Source organism: Phalacrocorax carbo, chromosome 6 (assembly GCF_963921805.1).
Source record: "Phalacrocorax carbo chromosome 6, bPhaCar2.1, whole genome shotgun sequence".
Classification (NCBI taxonomy): domain Eukaryota; kingdom Metazoa; phylum Chordata; class Aves; order Suliformes; family Phalacrocoracidae; genus Phalacrocorax; species Phalacrocorax carbo.
Window position 1 is genome coordinate 52,119,317 of NC_087518.1, and position 18,309 is coordinate 52,137,625.

The 18,309-nt window shown below is 46.0% G+C and overlaps 1 protein-coding gene across 7 annotated transcripts in view; it reads right to left on the reverse strand.

Annotated features, from left to right (window-relative positions):
- PTPRF (protein tyrosine phosphatase receptor type F) overlaps window positions 1-17,588 on the reverse strand; it is a 394,909-nt gene extending 377,321 nt beyond the window's left edge. For 3 of the 7 annotated variants that reach the window (XM_064455286.1, XM_064455287.1, XM_064455282.1), the window contains exon 1: window positions 17,174-17,309. The gene's annotated coding sequence lies outside the window, so the exon portion shown is untranslated. Of the gene's footprint in view, window positions 1-17,173; window positions 17,310-17,406 lie in introns of those variants that run through there. The other 4 variants (XM_064455285.1, XM_064455283.1, XM_064455290.1 and 1 more) reach the window with 2 other exon arrangements.
- Window positions 17,589-18,309: the final 721 nt, after the last annotated feature.

Below are 18,309 nucleotides of genomic sequence, written 5' to 3' on the forward strand. Positions count from 1 at the left end.
TTAATTGTAAAGCTTTCTGAAAAAAAAGAAAAAATCTAAGTTTGTGAGAATCTAAAACACTACAGAAGTGTCGAAAAGTAGGCCACAGATATGCCTATTTACACAGCCTTACAAAAGCACGGAAATTTTCTAGTCCTGTTCAAAGTGTTACTGACCTGCCCATACTAAAATGATAATGGAAAAAAGTCTACATGACGTTTCACTGGCCTGTCCATGAAAGAAAAATTATTTTGACATGTAGCACTAGATAGAAGCAGTCGAGCAAATCTCTTTTCAAAATAGGTAAGGTAGAAAGATTTGCCAAGAAAGATGAAGATATTTGCAGAATAGTTGGACGTCATTAATATTGTATTATATTTTTTAAAAGTAAACACATTTTTCCATCAATCTCAAGTGTTAGTTCTCTTAGAAGAATTCAAACACAAATCTTTATCCTCCACCATTATTGCTCATAGATGTCTGTGACTTTCACAAGGTAATGCTCTTCAACTAAAAGTAGATCTCCTCTTCATTTTGTATAGTGGCTTTTTTTTGCTTCTTCTGCAATAAAAATAAATAGTCCTGAATATCTCAGCTTCTCACAGCCTTTTGGGGGGGCCTGATGTCAAAAGGAGGAGGCATAAGGCTTGTCTGTTTTTAAAACAAACGGGCACACTTGCAAACATTGCTCTTTTGCACACATTAACGTGTTAAGACCTTGATCAGCATTTTGTACACAAAAGCACTCATTCTAACAGAACAGAAAACAATTCACTTGCACAGAAGCAGAATTGGCTTTCACTACTCCCTGGGCAAGCACCATCTCCACACTATCACACACAGAAGCCAAGGAAGAAACTGCTCCAGCTCTAATTCCTACCACCTTCCCGTTCTCAGGGCATTTTTGGAAAACACTTCCATATCCTTCTCTCAATGCAAAAGTGAGTAAACAACTTGAGTAAGTAGCTTCTGCCCACCTGCACACTTAGGTGCGCTCTTCGCTCCAGAGCACCCCAAGGTTGCCAGGGCAGGTAAGGACACCGATGGCAAGGAGAGTCGCAGGCCCTACCACATTGTGGGAGGCAGCTCCACACTTACACCAGCACCAGCCTGGTTTTGCAAGGGATGTTACCACCACTGCAAAAGGGACTGACTGCTCATGCCTGTTTGGGCGCTGCTGCCATTTACCCAATGCTGGTGATGATCTTAAGCTCACTAAAAACTGTGAAGACTGCACAGTATTTGATAGTTTTCTTCTGCATTACTGAGCTGGAGCCTTCTGCAAGTTGCTTTAACAACCACCAAAGTCAATGCAAGCAAGGGAAGACCGTGCCGCGGGGAGATGGGCGGGCTGTGCCCCGAGACATCTGAGTTACCTCATGGCTTGCTAGTGGTAAAAAGGAGAATGCCTCGCTCCCTTCTCTGGGGCTGTGCAGTCCCATCCCCTCGGGCATTTGCAGCACCTATGAACTGCTTTAATCCACTAACCAGCAGAAAGCTATTCAGCTCTTCCCCTCCCCCCGAAGTTATTTTTCTGCTGCTTCAGTGAAATGGCCCAACACCAAAATAGCACAAGGTAAGCCACAGCAACTGGGAGCAGGAATAGGAAAGCAGCAATTCCCCCCCTTCTTGCTTTCAGCTTTTGCCAGCTGCAGCTTAGCTATTCATTGCTCTTGCTCAAGAAAGTAAGTTCCATGGAAAATGCTTTACTGCAGAGGGCTTGCCCTGTGTTAAGCAAACTAGGGACACAAAGTTCATGGAGTCCATGGCTAAGCACAAGACACAAACGTGAAAATGGATGTGCTGGGTCACACCACAGGTCCTGCTAGCGTAATACCCTGTCTCCAACACAGCCTGTAAGCGCAGGGCTAGAGAAAAGCAAGGATAGGACAGACACATCTACACTTCCCCCAAGCACCTTTGTAGCCTTCAATACTTTCATTGGCAGGGGTTTCCTTAGACTGGTGTGATTTGCCCACTGAGCAGTCCCCAGAAAGCCTTTCCCAGGAGTTCCACAGCCTCACCACCCCTATATGACGAACCACTTCCTCCTGCCAGGGTCTGAACCTGGCTCCTACAAGGTGTAGTTGACTTTCCCTTGCTCTTACACTGGGAGAAGAGGGTTTGGCTATTTCATCAGGCACTCATAATTTCACAGACCACCAATGCATCCTTCTTCAAAACCCCTTTCCTGGTCATTTGTCACATGGAAGCCATTCCAGATCTCTAATAACCTGTGTTGCATTTCTCCACACTTCTAGCTGCTCTGTATTTTTTTGAGATGAAAGGAAGGAGAGATGAAACAGTATCTAACATATGGACAAACCATGGATTTAGATATGGCATAATAATGGTCTGTATCTTATTCTTTACTCTTTTCACAGCATTTCATAAGATTTGATATGCTTTCTTTGATCATTGCTAAGTACAGAGGAGATGGTTTGATGGAACTACTATCAGTCTCAAGATCCCACCCCAAGTGGTGACAGTCAACCTGGAGTCCATCACTTTGTACGTAAAGTTCAGACAGCTTCCTGCTACCAATGCAAATCATTTCACATTTATCTACACCGGACGCAGATTATCACACACTCTACACTATCCTTTTAAGCACTATCAGGGACCTAGAGAACACGACAAATTAAGTTAAAATCTGCAAGTTATGTGGATCACTGAAAATGAGCCAGCAATAATAAGTAATCCTGTACTTGGGACAAAAAGCTGCTGAAGCACTCAACTGCAGAAAGCGTGTAGGATAGAGCAGCCCTACAAATGGGACAGCACACATAACAAGGAGTTCCTTTCGGCTTTGATCTTTCAGCTATTTAAAACCACACAAAAGTTGAATGAAAAAGGTACAAGGACCCAAAGGAATCAGATTCCCCACTTCTCTGCGGCTAGATTCTAAAGTTCCCTTTTTATGACCACCTTCACCAAAATAAATAAATCACTTCTAAGTTTAAAAAAAAAAAAATGTAAACCCAGGCATTTCCACTCAGTTCCTTTCATGTCTTTCTACCGCCTCATCTAGAGTCACATGCTTAGTCCTGACCTTTCCAGATTCTCCTCTCTGCCTCGCCACACCTATTCAGACTATCAAATTCATTTAGTGAAACCATCCTATCCTTTCACACTTGACTCTTTTCACAGACAAGCAGTTCATTTTCATGCAGACCCACATTTAACTTCAAAAGGTTGCTTTGTATCTCAGCTTCTGATGCCCCTTGTTTAAAACACTTTCAAATAAGGATCTGAAAAGCATTGTAGCTGGGAACTCTCGTCTTCTCCGTCCTGCCTTGAAGAAGAAAAAATAAACCTACTATTAAACAAAGCAAGAGGCCACACATCCACGCAGGACTTCTGTAGCTTGCCCGTAGCTCTTGTAGATCGCCCATGCACAGCCAAGGTCACGGCCAGTGCTCAGAAAACTGAGCTCACGGCTGCCGGGCTGGGTTGGCCTCCTGGAGTTACCTTCACAATGACACTTGCCTTTGCCCTAAACCTCCTCTGAAGTAATTTGATTCCACTTACCCACACTGGTTATAGCAAGACAACCCTTCTGAGAAGGTCTCGCAGCATCAGCAGGCAACGCGACAACCTGACGGACATCGCATGTCATCCTCTCCAGCAGCTCTGCACCCCATCCAAAGCAAGAACACGCTAACAGAGAAAGCCACCCTGCAAACACACTTGGTCCTCACACAGACACACACAAGACAGCACTGCAAAACCGAACGGTGCAAGTTATTTCACACCAAGCCAAACTACTTTTTTTTCTTTCCCAATGGCTCAGGCAGCCGCGTTTCCCAAGGTGGGTGCAGGGCAACACCACGCTGCCCTCCCCTCCTCTAACAGCAGCACCTAACACCCCCGACGCCAACAGCACAACTGGTACCGAACCACGAACCCTTTGGTCCATAAAAAGCACTTTTAACCCCTTCAGGGATGCTTTAGCTATGACGCAAAAACAATTTAACTAACAAGATTATATGAAAACTTATAAAGTAATTAGGTGAAAAGATACAGCAGAAAGTCTGCCAAACTTACACCTTCTAAGCACACCTAGAAATTACATTTGTGTCACGCCAAACTACCACAAAAACTAACGTAGTGGCTCTATTAATCAAAACATTTTTCACTTCGAGACCACAAATACAGGAAAATACTTGTTCATAGCTCATTTAGGAATCAAAGTTTAAGAACCATCTTCAATTTAAAATATTTATAACTCAGTAATTTCAGGTGAGAAAAGTATATTGGAAAGAGTAGTACATTACACTAAAATTCTCATTAATTCTCCTGTGAAACATTTGAGTCTCCAAAAACTGACTTTTAAATTAATTATGCACAATTTGGACACTCCAAAGTCAGGAATTCAGCACTGAATCCCATCTAGTCACTCACAAAACTGGTGCAATGAAAACCCATTATACTCGTGCTCTCTTCTTGCCAGAATAGACAAAATGGTACTATCAGCATTTTTAAAACCACATTTGAATCCCAACAGGGTTTTTTTTCCTTTTGTACTAGTTTTTTCCTCCCATAAAACTTACTAGCCATATTTCTACCAGAACAGCTTCAGCAGTGCATCCGGAAATGCACCAAGTTAAAATTGCAGCAGCTGTTTGCTCCTTACTTTCCTCAGACTTTGGTGAGGATAGGAATTTTACCTAGAAACTATATGGAGAGTCACCACAGATCTTCAGAAGAGGGGCAAGACTGACTGCTTCAGCATAAACATGGGCGCCCCCTCCCCTTGAATCAAAATGGGAATACAACAATTGAAAGCGTCACTGGTTTTACATAAATTTTACTTTCTTAACAGTAGACACTGCATCACAACCACAGCAGTTAAAAAGTCAAACAATTTTCCAGCTGACTGCAACACCCATTGAAACACAAGACCAGTTCAAGATAAAACCGTGTCTCTTGTATTATAATACTGGTCAAGCTGCTGACAAGGAGACAAATGAGTTTTTAAACCATTTGTGTATGCTCGCATAAAATTAAAAACGATTCTATAGAAAGAAATTTGGGTAACTGTGATATGCCTCTTCCAGCACAATACTTCATTTTGATTTTTTGAGAAGTTATTAAAATCAGACCATCTCAGCTTACCGGAATTTCATTTATTCATTATTGCAATATACAGTTAATGCAGGAGATTAGATTGGGTTTTGACAAGTCTTTACACTTCTCAGGGCAGCATTGCTATTTCTGCTTGGGTTAGTAACTTTATCTACCAGCTAACCTTTACAGTGTTGACAATCGTAATTAACAATTTTCTCCCTTGCCTCCAACCCTCTACCCACTGCAAATGATGCTGTTGCAGCAACATCCATCCTCAGATGCTCCCAGGAGCCCTGTGCAGCAACACCCCCAAACGCACCCACCGTGCCCCCCACACACAGCTCCCTTTCAAGATCACACAAGACTTGGCAACAGCAGCAAAACAGAGTAAACTCCAAATGGAAGAGGCCACCACCTAATGAAACACGACTAACAGGACTGCTGACTGTCCAAATATTTAACTGCTCTCGAATACTGCAGGTCAGGTGGGTTAATCAAATAAACTTGCATATCTGTAGGGATTGCCCATTATTTGTGTTTAAGTCCTTACCTGACGACTTTAGGCTCTGAAAAACTACGAAGCTCTAAGCAACTATGAATATTTGCATATAAAAACCAACACAGCAGACATCACAGTTCTCCATCATGTGCTGAAAACATGGGAAAGTTCTTCAAAAGAAATATTTTTGCTAATAACATAACTCTCTTCAGTGCACAAAGGCAGCACGCGCTGATGGCAACTGACAACACCTACACCAGGTACTGGATATATAACCCATGTCACAGCACACAACCGCACAGTAAGTGGGAATCTAAAACATGTTGTCTCTCTCAAACTTAACCATTAAAAATTATCAGAACGAGAAAACACCAATACGGATAGACAAAGTAGACGCAAAGTGCTTTCAGTGTACAACAATGGAAATGAAAATAAATCTAGGATTAAAATATAGCTTAGTTTCACTGATTTCAAACAGCATTTGTCTTAATTCAACAAAAATTTATGCACCATTTCAACCTGATAAGAATTTAATTCTAGGTAATAAAGCTTTACAAATTGAATTCAAAGGGAAAAAATCCAGCATTTCCCAATTATTTCCAGAGCTCCACAACTACAGACATCAACTAAAGGAAAAGGGAAAGCTGCCACTACAAAAGCAGAGCTGACATACGACCCTTAGGTACAGTGGCACTAGCAGACAGCTATAATAAAAATCAATATTAATTCCACACACTTCTGTTTTGAAAATAAAGCAATGAACTTCCCTCATGCCCACCTGCCAAAGGGACACAACGCAGACCAACTTCATCAGAGAGGATTTTTAAAGTCTTTCTACAGGCATGTAATGGATTCCAAGATTGAACGTGCACTGAATGTTCAGCGAACCAAATAATTTTTAATAGATTCCTCAGGGGAGTTTATTTTATATTTTTAAATCACTCTGAGACCTTGGAACGACAACCTGACTCAGAGGAAAAGAAAGGCTAGTGTTCGTGGGGTGGGGTATTGTGCTTCTTCCACGTTTTCCCTGAAAGAGGAACAGAGTGTCTACTATAATTCCTTGCTATGTACTTTAGAAACGTCTTCATTTCTACAAACCTCAAACTTATAAAACTGCTTTTAAAAACATACACTGAGCAATTTTAAAGTTCCTCCCTGCACAAGTACTACATCAGCAATTACAGAAAGTTAATCTAACAGACATTTGGGAGGAATCAGAAGGTAGAATGAGGCAGCTCACCTCCTTCAGCCACAGTTGCAAAGAGGTAGGCAATAGACAGCATTAACAAAACCATCAGGCCCAGATTCCAAACCCAACTATAGCATTAGTTAGATCAGTTTACAGATTTCAGATGAAGCACCCTCTCTCCCATAGGCCCCCCCGAACTAACACTCACCTTATTAGCAAGGCCCCTGTGATGTGACAGCAGATTCAGCACAGGAACCAACTGTCCCTTCGAAGAGGAAATTTTTGCAGCTGTATGATTAAGTACGCAGGAAAACAAGACGAGGAGCCTCAAGCGCTGCCGTCGTTAGCGTGATTTCAGCAGGATTAGGCAGAGCACGATGGAGGAAAAGCCTCAGACAATGAGTCCTTTCATACATCAGAAACAAAACCTACCATTAATCACACCAGCAATTCAGTTTCTTCCACTAATTCCTAATCAGACATCAACAAATAAAGCGAAACACTTATTCTTGTTTTAATTCTATGAAATAAACACAAGTGAATGGAAGTGCTCAGCCTGCACTGTAAAAATGCCGTCGCCACTCCGCCTCCTGATGAGCGGGGAGCTGCAAGACACACGAAGGGTTGGGAAAGGACCTCTTCCATAAAACCCGTCCACAGAGAAGTCCCGAGCAGAAGATTTAGAGGAGTGTTACATTAACAAGCAAGACAAACTTCAAAGCCAAGAGACAAACTCAGCTGAATCCCTCCTCCATACAAGAGAGACCTTGAACCACATCCATTAGAAAAAACATCTGGTGTACTGCTTTGATTTTCAACATTAGTCATTGGACAGAAACAAAAACATCTTTTTTTTTTTCCCAAAGCAGCAAATAATTGCAAATCCACTTCTACATATAACCTATCATTTATCACCTCATCAGTGACTGCTTGAGTCTGATGGAATTAAACACTCAAGTCAGGCAGTTTTTGTTAAAAGCAATAATTACATTGTTACTAGAATATACAATTAGGTAATAAAAAACAAAAACAAATCTGCCTAGCAATATTTTTTTACGCACTCTCACAGAAATATTACCAGACTGGAAACAGGCAACATTATAATAATAATAATAAAAAAAATCCACTTCCACCGAAGTATAGCTACTTCTAATTTAAAACTTCACCCACAGGCAAAAATACATAAATGATTAGCATTATAGTGTTTATTTTAATTACACTGTGCAACAAGAATCCAAGAGGCTGTTAACTCACTTCAGATACCGAGAAAGTCAGTATCTGAGAGCTCATCCTCCATTTATAACCTACACAGTTGTGCCTGCCCACCCTAACACCTAATCACCAAAACCAGAACGTCTGCATTTCTCGTAACACCCAAAACCAGCATACAATAGAGGTATCAGCTCAAAAAAAAAAGGAAAGAAAAACAGGTCAGGAGATCCCTCACCTGCTCCATGTAGACAATGTTTAAGAGCATCAAAAATTCACTGGTCTTCAAAGCATAACTCTTCAAAGTTTAATAAGAGAAAAAATACAGCTGTAATTTAAACTTACATTTACAAATGCTTTCCAGCAACATAACTGCTGTGAAATGTGTTCTTTAACACTGTACAATTCACAGTGCCTGCCCTGAACACCTAATGATCTAAGCAAACAAAATACAATTCACAATTTCTAGTGTATTAAAGATGTTTTTCATCACTGCAGTCAAGTTGCTAATCCCAGTGATTATGTGCAAGTCATTTTAACACAAACATTTGCCTATCTGTCTAGATGGTTTTGGCCAATGAAGAAGGCTTTGATCACTCTTCGGAAAAAAAAAAAAGTCTTAAAAGATGCCCAGCTTTCTGACACCAAGGTGGGGGGTCACTAGAAGAGCACGACAGACTGCTGCCACAGATAGCAGCACATTTTATTATTATTTTGTTTATAGAGAAAAAGCTTCAGGTAAGAAACATAGTAGGAGCTAAGCACAATTACCAGAAGCAACAACTCGCTCCTATAGAACTGCTGAAGTTTTATCACTACGGCACACGTGTTACACGTCTGTGGATTTCTCCTGCACACAGGTGAGAGGCACCCCTTGCCATCATGGCCTCAGCTGTGGACCCAGATAGCCAGGGAAGTCAGCAGCCAAGAAAGAAAAACAAAGTGAGATGCTCACTGTCAGGAGGTAGACATCTCTGTGCAAAGCACGGTACCTGCCCACTTGAATGCAGGGGCAGTGAGAGCCCACGCTCACTTCAGTCTCATCCAAAAATCGAGCTACGAATAACAGAAAGCTACGCTTTGCATCAACTGAAAAAGGCAGCTAAAATCATGGCCATGCTACAGGCTTCCACAAGCTCTCCCTGTCTTGACCTGTCTGGGTGAAGAAGTAGGATCCAGCACCTACTGACCTGTGCTAAAATGGACCCCTGCAATGGGACAGCCCTCAGGAAATTCTGTTAACAGAAGGGCTATTCTAAAACGCCTTTTTCTGAGCCAAAAGACCTCAAATAGGTACTCTACCTTAACACTACACCCAAAGCATAAAGTGTAGTTTTACAGGCACCAAAGATGTAGCAGAACCCAGCAAAAACTCAAACCAACAAGAGCAGCAACTCTGTTAGCAACAGGCTTCCATCTCACAAGTATACTGAAGGTGGCAAAGTTTCCTCCAGAAGTTTATAATTCTACCTTCATGTGAAAGGGCAGAATTAAAGCAGTAACTCTACAATCTGCTGAAATACTTGTCTCCCTAGGTGTAATTCTTCAAGTCTGCACTTTATTAATTGGAAGCTACCTGTGAACTAGGCTATAGTGAGCAGATAGTCAATATCTAAAAGGCAAGTTCAACAACGCACACTTCCTCCTCAGGTCAACTACAAGTTTACGAGTACAGGGTTTTTTTACTATATAATAACACAGAGATTAGAATATGTAAGACTGTAAAAGAATTTTTGTGGTGCCCAAGAACAGTCTCAACAAAACCAATGAGAATATATAATACAAAATTATTTCCACACGTTCAAGATCATAGGTTTAAGAGGCTAATTTCCATTGTTTGTGGTAATTATGTTTCATAACAAGTTACGAAATATATATTTTAACATAAGTTGGGCAGAAGCGTTGATCTGCTTGATGGTAGGAAGGGTCTGCAGAGGGATCTGGACAGGCTGGATCAATGGGCCAAGGCCAATTGTATGAGATTAACAAGGCCAAGTGTTGGGTCCTACACTTTGGTCACAACAACCCCATGCAGCGCTACAGGCTTGGGGAAGAGTGGCTGGAAAGCTGCCCGGTGGAGAAGGACCTGGGGGTGCTGGCCGACAGCCGGCTGAACATGGGCCAGCAGTGTGCCCAGGTGACCAAGAAGGCCAACAGCATCCTGGCTTGTATCAGGAATAGTGTGGCCAGCAGGAGCAGGGCAGTGATTAAGCCCCTGTACTCGGCACTGGTGAGGCCGCACCTCGAATACTGTGTTCAGTTTTGGGCCCCTCACTACAAGGAGGACATGGAGGTGCTGGAGCATGTCCAGAGAAGGGCAACGAAGCTGGTGAAGGGTCTGGAGAATAAGTCTGATGAGGAGTGGCTGAGGGAGCTGGGGTTGTTTAGCTTGGAGAAAAGGAGGCTGAAGGGAGACCTTATCGCTCTCTACAACTACCTGAAAGGAGATTGTAGTGAGGTGGATGTTGGTCTCTTCTCCCAAGTAACAAGCAGTAGGACAAGAGGAAATGGCCTCAAGTTGTGCCAGGGGAGGTTTAGATTGGCTATTGGAAAAATTTCTTCACCGAAAGGGTTGTCAAGCATTGGAACAGGCTGCCCAGGGAAGCGGTGGAGTCACCATCCCTGGAGGTACTTACAAGACATGTTGACATGGCACTTAGAGCCACGGTTTAGTGGTGGACTTGGCAGGGCTAGGTTAACAGTTGGACTTAATGATCTTAAAGATCTTTTCCAACCTAAATGATTCCATGATCCTGTATTTCACTGAACTTTGACATGGAAAATGTGTTATTGCATTTTGCATTCATCTGCTAGTCAATTTGTGTAATCTTGCAAATTCTGAATTGCAAGTAGTTACACTGGGCAGTTATACAATGGGCAGTACATTAATAAATTACAGGTTTTTTCCTTACATAAGAGAATTATTATTGATTCTGCAACAACTAAACAAACATTATTTAATAAGGTATAAACATAACTCCTTTGTTTCTGAAGAAAACAGGACTTTATAAAAAGGCAACAACTCCATCTGAAACAAGGTCACTTTTTCCTCCTTCCCCCCATCTCATGTCTTCCAAGCACATAACACCTCAACACAGTCTTAACACACTGCGTCCAAAAGGATCCTCTTTACCACTTCTGTGGTTCTCCTTCAAGATAAAAGATCAGAAGCACAATATCTGCCGGGCTAAAAAAAAAATTACATTTTTAAATATACACCCTAAAATCCAAACACTCGACTAGCCCTTTTCATACTTCTCAGATCTAATTTGCCTTCCCAATTAACGATCCTATCAAAACACACCTAGCTTGGTGCAGAAAATCTAAACTGTTGATATAGCAATTACCAAAGCTCCTACAGAAAAAGAGCCACACAATCATCCCTCTTCCATCCCTACTCACAAAACCCTCTAGAAAAATAATGGCTTTTCCAAAACACTGTAAGACCTAATTTTGTGAGAAAATCTTAACTGAAGAACCAAGTACCATCCCATGAATAACTTCCTGCTCCTGAACAGAGAAGAGATATTACAAACCTCAAGTGCCTGGCTGCCTTCAGCAGTGAGGATGACACACAAGAGAAGAATCCATACACCAGAGGGATAAAAAAGCAACTGTGCTATGTGGATGTCATAAAATAGAACAGATGTTTTTGTATACACACATGCAATCCAGTGTCAAACACTACACCTGCAGGAAATAAATTAAAAAAAAAAAAGTGGGGAGAGAGGCCTATGAAGCCAATAGATAATTCCTCGCCATGGTCAAGCACATGCATGTTTTGCTTGATTTCAAGTGATGATGGGATTTCCAGCACTTCTTTTGAAAGAGCGATGCCACATGCCCAGCCTTCACATTTTTCCTCTGTTCAATTTCATCTGACAACTCCGAACTATAAACTTCTTGTGCCAACCTAAATAATTCCTCTCTTTCTCAGCAAGGCTGGAAGAAAGTACTTACCCACTTGCCAGCTGCAGCTGAAATTTTGTGCCAAGAAATAAATGTCTTTTGGGCAGGTTGTAAACTGGAAGCTTCCATGCCTGCTGAAGGGCAAAAAGAGTGGGACCACCCTATCCCTTCCCAGATTAATAGTATTGCTGTGTTTCAGCTACACCATGGATTGCACTTAATGAAAGCATCCAAACAGAGCTACTTCCTCCGAGTACCAAGCCCAGGTATTAGGAGATGCTTTTGTCAACTTTGCTCTCAACCAGGCTTTTTATAGATATTGCTTCCATCCTCTACTCCAAAAATCCTAACTTATCTCTATATTCTTGATCTTTAAAAAAGTTCTCAGATAATAGAGTCCTTGAAGGAGCAAGACCCGTTTCATCCCTTTTTTTTCTTCCAGTAAGGCACAGGCATATATACACTGTGTGCACACTGACATTAAATAGCAAGGGCTCCAGCTTCCCTTCCTTAGCCTCTTTTCACAGCCCGAGAAGACTTTTAACTTCCTACAGACACTAAAAACACTTACAGGCGCTGGTCACTACAGCTCTCCTAAACAATGCAAGGTAAAGACTGAGGACTACGTCTCTCCCACAGCCAAGACAAACAATGAGTAACAGAGAGCAGAGGGATAGGCTTTGTGGCAGAATGGATTATGGCTAAATTAGAAATTCAAAGGAGAGGTTGTGAAGAGTTCGAAGTCCTCCACTTATGGCTGAGTGGATACTGGGCTCCTTAGCTTTGCAGGCCAGGCTTCCCCACGGGCGTTTCGCCAGGCACCTCGACATCCACAGACATACAGATGAGACACACAACAGCACAAGACCCTGATGCCTCCACTCCACCTGTCTTCCCTCTCCTCCTCCCAGCCTCCACAGGCTTCCCAGCTACAGGATGCCACTGCCTGCTTACATGTTTTGAGTTTTTTGGGGGGGTCTCCAAAGCTTTATGAAGCTTCTCATAATAAATCACAATCACAAAGCCACAGGCACAAATAAAACCGGTGTTGTTGCAGTGGAAAGCAGTCTTCTCTTTAACCCACAATCATTGGCCCCTTTCCCATACTTAACATCAACCTGTTTTCATTTTGGCAGTGACCCGAATTTTATATTCACAAAAAATATTGCCAAAATTCTGAAATACCAGTTAGAAACTCAACTAATACAAAATTGTAAAGATAAATATATATACTGCTAAAAAACAAGTACCTTTTATAGAAAATAGAAACAGAACAAATGTTAGTAAATGCACATAAACAAATCATGACGAGGTACATTAAAAGAAACAAATGTCTCAAGACATGCATCAGTACCATGGACTTGGTTTTTAATATACAGAGTAGTTACGTCTCTATCATCTTCACAAATGGAGCCAAGCAGTGCCTGTTCCCTTTGCTCATTAAAGCTCTACAACTGGTGCCTCCTGTATGCCCACATGTACCATTTCATTAAGCTCACTTGACATTAGATGAAGAAAGAGTACAAGAAAATTGCATATTCCCCGCCTAAAGTAAACTTGTCATTTAAACCTTGTGTATAGATAGAATTTGATACAGCACTGGCACAGTGAGTCATTCGTCAGTTTTAGAGTTTGTACGACAGTATTCTTACATATGTTTTGCAATACTTTCCAGTTAGCTACCACCCCATGTAATTATAAGTTTTTACTGGAAAGGAAGCGTACATTTTGGATTTGAACACTGCACTAAGATCTGTAGAAACAAAGCTTACTTTCATGGCCAAATCTTGAGCAAAAGTAAATCCAGGTAAGAAGTCCTCACAAGCTGCATGAAAGGCAGAAGTCAAGGCATTGCTCTTAAAGGAGAGCAAGCAACAATGGTGAGCACCACAAATAGTTCTCAATGAATTCTTTCAAACACAAGCAACTCATGTGTCAGAATTCTTCAAAAGCTGTTTCTTAGCTACGTAAGTTAAAACTGCATTCATTCAAAACACTATATAAAACATCCAGTAGCTATTACAAGTACTTTACTTGAAAATAATAGGCAATTTTACATCCTTCTGTCCTGGGGTGAGATTACACATTACGAATTTTCCCTACTGTCTTACGTTCACCTTCTATATTTAAGTTGCGTAACAGACCTGAGTAATTTAACTCTCAACCCTGGCTTCTGAGAGGCACTGAAAAAACCACTGAGACAGAAAGGTTTGTCCTGGTTAATACTACTAACAAGATCAGCTCAGACTCTCACCTAGTGGCGTTCAGCTCACTCCAATGCTTTATGGGGGAGTTTACAGTTCTCCAAAAGGCACAACTCCCAGCTTTAACTTGCACACAGGCGCAGGTTGACTGCTTGGATAGACCTCTTCAGCCAGCTTTTAAGCTGGGTATTATTATTATCCCTTTCTACTATCTAAATTCAAATCAAATGCGTCTACTGAACTGTAGATCTCCTGATACCTGATAAAAAGCTGGAGAGAAGAAGTACCCTTTGCACAATTAAAGTTAGCTGGTTAAGATTCAAGAACAGGCAGCAACAACTGCAGGTTTTTTCCTCCAAATTGCATATACTATGACCTACAAGAAACATTTTCTGCTTAAAAGTAATACTTAAATGGAGATCTATGGCTGAACGTTATCACAAGGATTGCACTTACTTGACAGTCTGCTATTAGCCAACTCCATTATCGCTATTTGCAGTTTTTAAATGTACAGATTCAGAAGTAACTGTACAAAGCCTCCATTACAAGTGGATTTATGGAAAGCCACAGCAATAATCATCCTCATTAAGCATATCTTCCCACAGCCTTGCATTATGTGGACACAAAGAGGAAAACATTTCTTCTCCGTTACCCACAAGCTTAGATCTTTCTCCTTATAATCACAAGCTTTGACTGTCTTCTCTACTTTTGCCAATGACAGTTATCTCACAGTCCCAAAAGCAGGACTTAATTTAAAAAAAAAAAAAATTAAAAATACCTACATACCTCTCAACCCACAACCAAATACAGACACAATGTAGGACGGCTTCTACTTTGATTTTCCAGAAACTGACATTTTCACTGGCACTATGCATGCGAATAAAATGTTATCTGTGGCTTCTACTGTTTTGCTAAAGGCCCCAAACAGTATTTATCCAAGATATATTTATGGGCACGCAGAGGCAAAGAAAAGGGCAGATGGCAATATTTGTATCTAAGCTGAATTATAAAAATCTCTTGAGCTGAAGTGATGCATTAACTCTTTGGCCATAAGCTGTTTTAACCCCTTCACGTGTACGGTCACGCTGCATTCTATTTCAACGACCAGGACGCATGCCAGTGACGTAGGCTAAGAAACTTGCATGTTAAGATGGTGGGTTAAAGGCAGAAACTAAGAAGTTAAATAATCCAACACTGTCACCCGCTACACATCCAGATCACAAACCGGATGGTTTCACCATGCAAATTTTACTTCTTGCTTACAAAGTTCAGGTTGCTGATCGTGTGCTTCAGCATAGGGATATCTATTACTCCTATGTCCTCAGCCCCACAGCAAACCACTACAGCAGAAATAATTAAATCAGGATTAAAGTACACTTGCTCCCTCCATAAAACTATTCTCATGAGCCACGCATTTCCTGCATTATCATGAAGAGTGCAATGGACATTATTTAAAAAGCAGTTTTCAGAGCCACACTGGCAGGCTTGGAACAATCACCCAGTAACCAGACACGGAGATAAGTCAATTGCAGCACAGGACCTTAGTAATCTCAGATTAAATTTGTCATTTCTCTAACATTTACCTTGAAAAATGAACAAAGGTGGTTATACAAGCAGCAAAAGGAAACTCTATTTGCTCGCCATCCCTGCTCAGGTTAGCTGCCTTCAGAGATCTCTAAATCAGCAAATATTCTCCGTAACTTACGTTTGAAGCTTTGATTATCCAGTTATCTTCAGACTAAATCACTTTTCATAGCTCAACTCTACACTTGACAAGAGAACGTTTTATTTGATACTGACAATACCGCTTCATTTGGTTACATCTGAAATAAAAACAAAAACTCCAAAACGCTTTAAAACAGCTGCCCCAGTCAGTCTCCTGGAAACAGAGCCCATCTCTTCCACGCAAGAGGTCTGCGGGAACAGATCTTTGTTTTACAGCGCGGAAATACTTTCTTTGATTAAACTTAATTTACACCAGGTATTTGAACTGCTTGAAGTTGGGTCTTAAAACAGCTTCTGGGTGCCGACACCACCGGGAAGACAAGTACACCCGCTCGCGTTCGCCTTCAGCCCCAACTCCCGCTCGCCGCAGGCTGCCTGCGTCCACCCCGGCGCCCCTCCGCGCCAGCCCGGCCCCCGCGGGTGTCCCACGGGGGAGAACTGCCCGCCCCCCATCCCCGGGGCACCCCCCGGGCACCCGACTGGGCGGGCGGCCCAACAGGTTGCGGGGGCGGCTGCGGGGCAGGAGGCGGCCCAGGGGGGAGGCTGCAGCCGCGCTCGCCCGGGAAGGCCGGGAAGAAGGGGGTGACCCCCACCACCACCACCACCCACCACCCCAGTTTTGCGAAGTGGCACCCCGGGCGCGGCGGAGGAGCTCCCGCCCGCTCCCGCTCCCGCCGGGGGCCCTTTGTTCTCGCCACCCAAGACGCCGCCGCCCGGCAGCCCCGCGCTCTCCCAGGCGGCGGCTCGCCCCACCGGGGGGGGGAGGAAGGCGCGATCTGCCGCCCCCCACCCCCCCGCCGCCCGGTCCGCGCCCCGCTGCAGCGCCCTCCCTCCTCCCGCCGCGGAACGGCCAGCGCCAGCCGCGGGGAAACACTCCGGGCCGTTACGATCGCCCCGCGCCTCCCCGCACGGTGGAGGCACCGCGCCCGGGACGCCCCGCGGGACACGGACACCAGCCCCCCCCCACACACACACACACACCCCACCCCGGGAGGACGGGAGACCGGCCCGCCGGGGCTGCCCCCAGCGCCGCAGCCCGCCGGGAAGGTCACGCCGCGGCGGCGAGCCCCGCGCCCCCCGCCGCGCCCCCGGCAGCGCGGCGCAGCGCCGGCAGGTGCCTGCCGGCTCCCCGCCGACCCCGGGAGGCCCCGCGGGGCGCGGACCGGCGGCCATCGGGCACGGCGTGGCGGCCCCGGCCGGCGGCGGGGAGGGCTCGGTACCGCACGGCGGGCACGCGGGGCGGCGGCGGGGCCGAGGCGGGGCGGCGGGGCCGGCGCTCGGGGGCGCCGATCCGCGGGGTTCAACAGGCGGCGGAGTTTGGAGACGATCCCGCCGCACCGGGAATGGGGCTGAAGGGGGAAGAAGCGCCGCGGCCGAGCCACTTACCAGAGCTCCGGGGCTCCGCCGCCCGCATGCTGCCTCCGGGCGCCGCGCAGAGAACCCGCTCCGCTCCCCGCCGACCGCCCGGCGGCTCCGCTCCGCTCCCGCTCCCGTTCCCTCAGCCTCAGCCGCCGCCGCGCGGGACCGCGCTCCGCGCGCGCCGCCGCCAGCCCGCCCCCGCCGGGGCCGCGCGCCGCGCCCGCCCCGCCGCCGCCACCACCTGCCGCCCGCGGGCTCACCTGGGCTGGGCTGGGCCCCGGCTGCCGCGCTCGGCCTCCGCGGCGAGGCGAGGCGCCGCTCCCGGCCGAGTCCCGCTCCGCTCCCCTCCGCTTCGCTCCGCCGCGGCCTTCGCTGCGCTGCGTTCCCGCCCGCCCTGCCCGCCGAGTCGGCCCGCAGCCGGCGGGCAGGGCCCGCCCCGGCCAGGTGTGGGCGGGGGCGGGCGGGGGGGGGGGGGGGCGGCCCGGCGGGGCGGGGGAGGGCGCGGCCGCGGCCCGGGGCGGGCGCTGGCGCCGCCGGAAGGAGCCGGCCTGGCAGCCGGGGGGCCCCGCGCCGCGCCGCCTCGCCGCCCTCCCCCCCGCGGGCGCGGGGGCAGCCGTCCGAGGGCCCGCGGGAGGCGGCCGGGGCCCCGCCGTGCCTCGGAGGGGCGCCCCTCGCCCGGTCCCTCCGCTCCCAAGCGCGGGTGGCTGCGCCGGTGGGGTGTCGGTCAGAGCGGCGGTGGCCGGGGGGCCGCCGGCGGGAGGTGGAACCGGTGCGAGGAGCGCCCGTCGGGAGGCAGAGCGGAGCCCTCCCCACCCACCCGCGGCGTCTCCCCGTCTGTGGCAGCGGCGGGTGAGCGCCACGCTGAGACCTGTTGCGATTTATGTTCGGTTTGACCGTGTCGCGGCTGTCGGGAGCTGCTCCAGCCCGTGCAGCCAGCGAGCGAACGGCCGCTTCGGCCGCCGCATTACTCCGGCCCTTTCTTGTTCCCCTTCCAGTGCCCGGAACCAAGACATAGCCAAACTGCGGGGGGGGTTTCTGCAGCCTTTTTAGATGGTGGAAGGGTCAAGTCAGTCAGCTGCACCGATTGTGTTGGTGCTCTTTGGCTCGTTGCCCAGGCCTTGCTAGGTGCTGGGGTTGCATCAGCACGGGCAACACCGTGACGC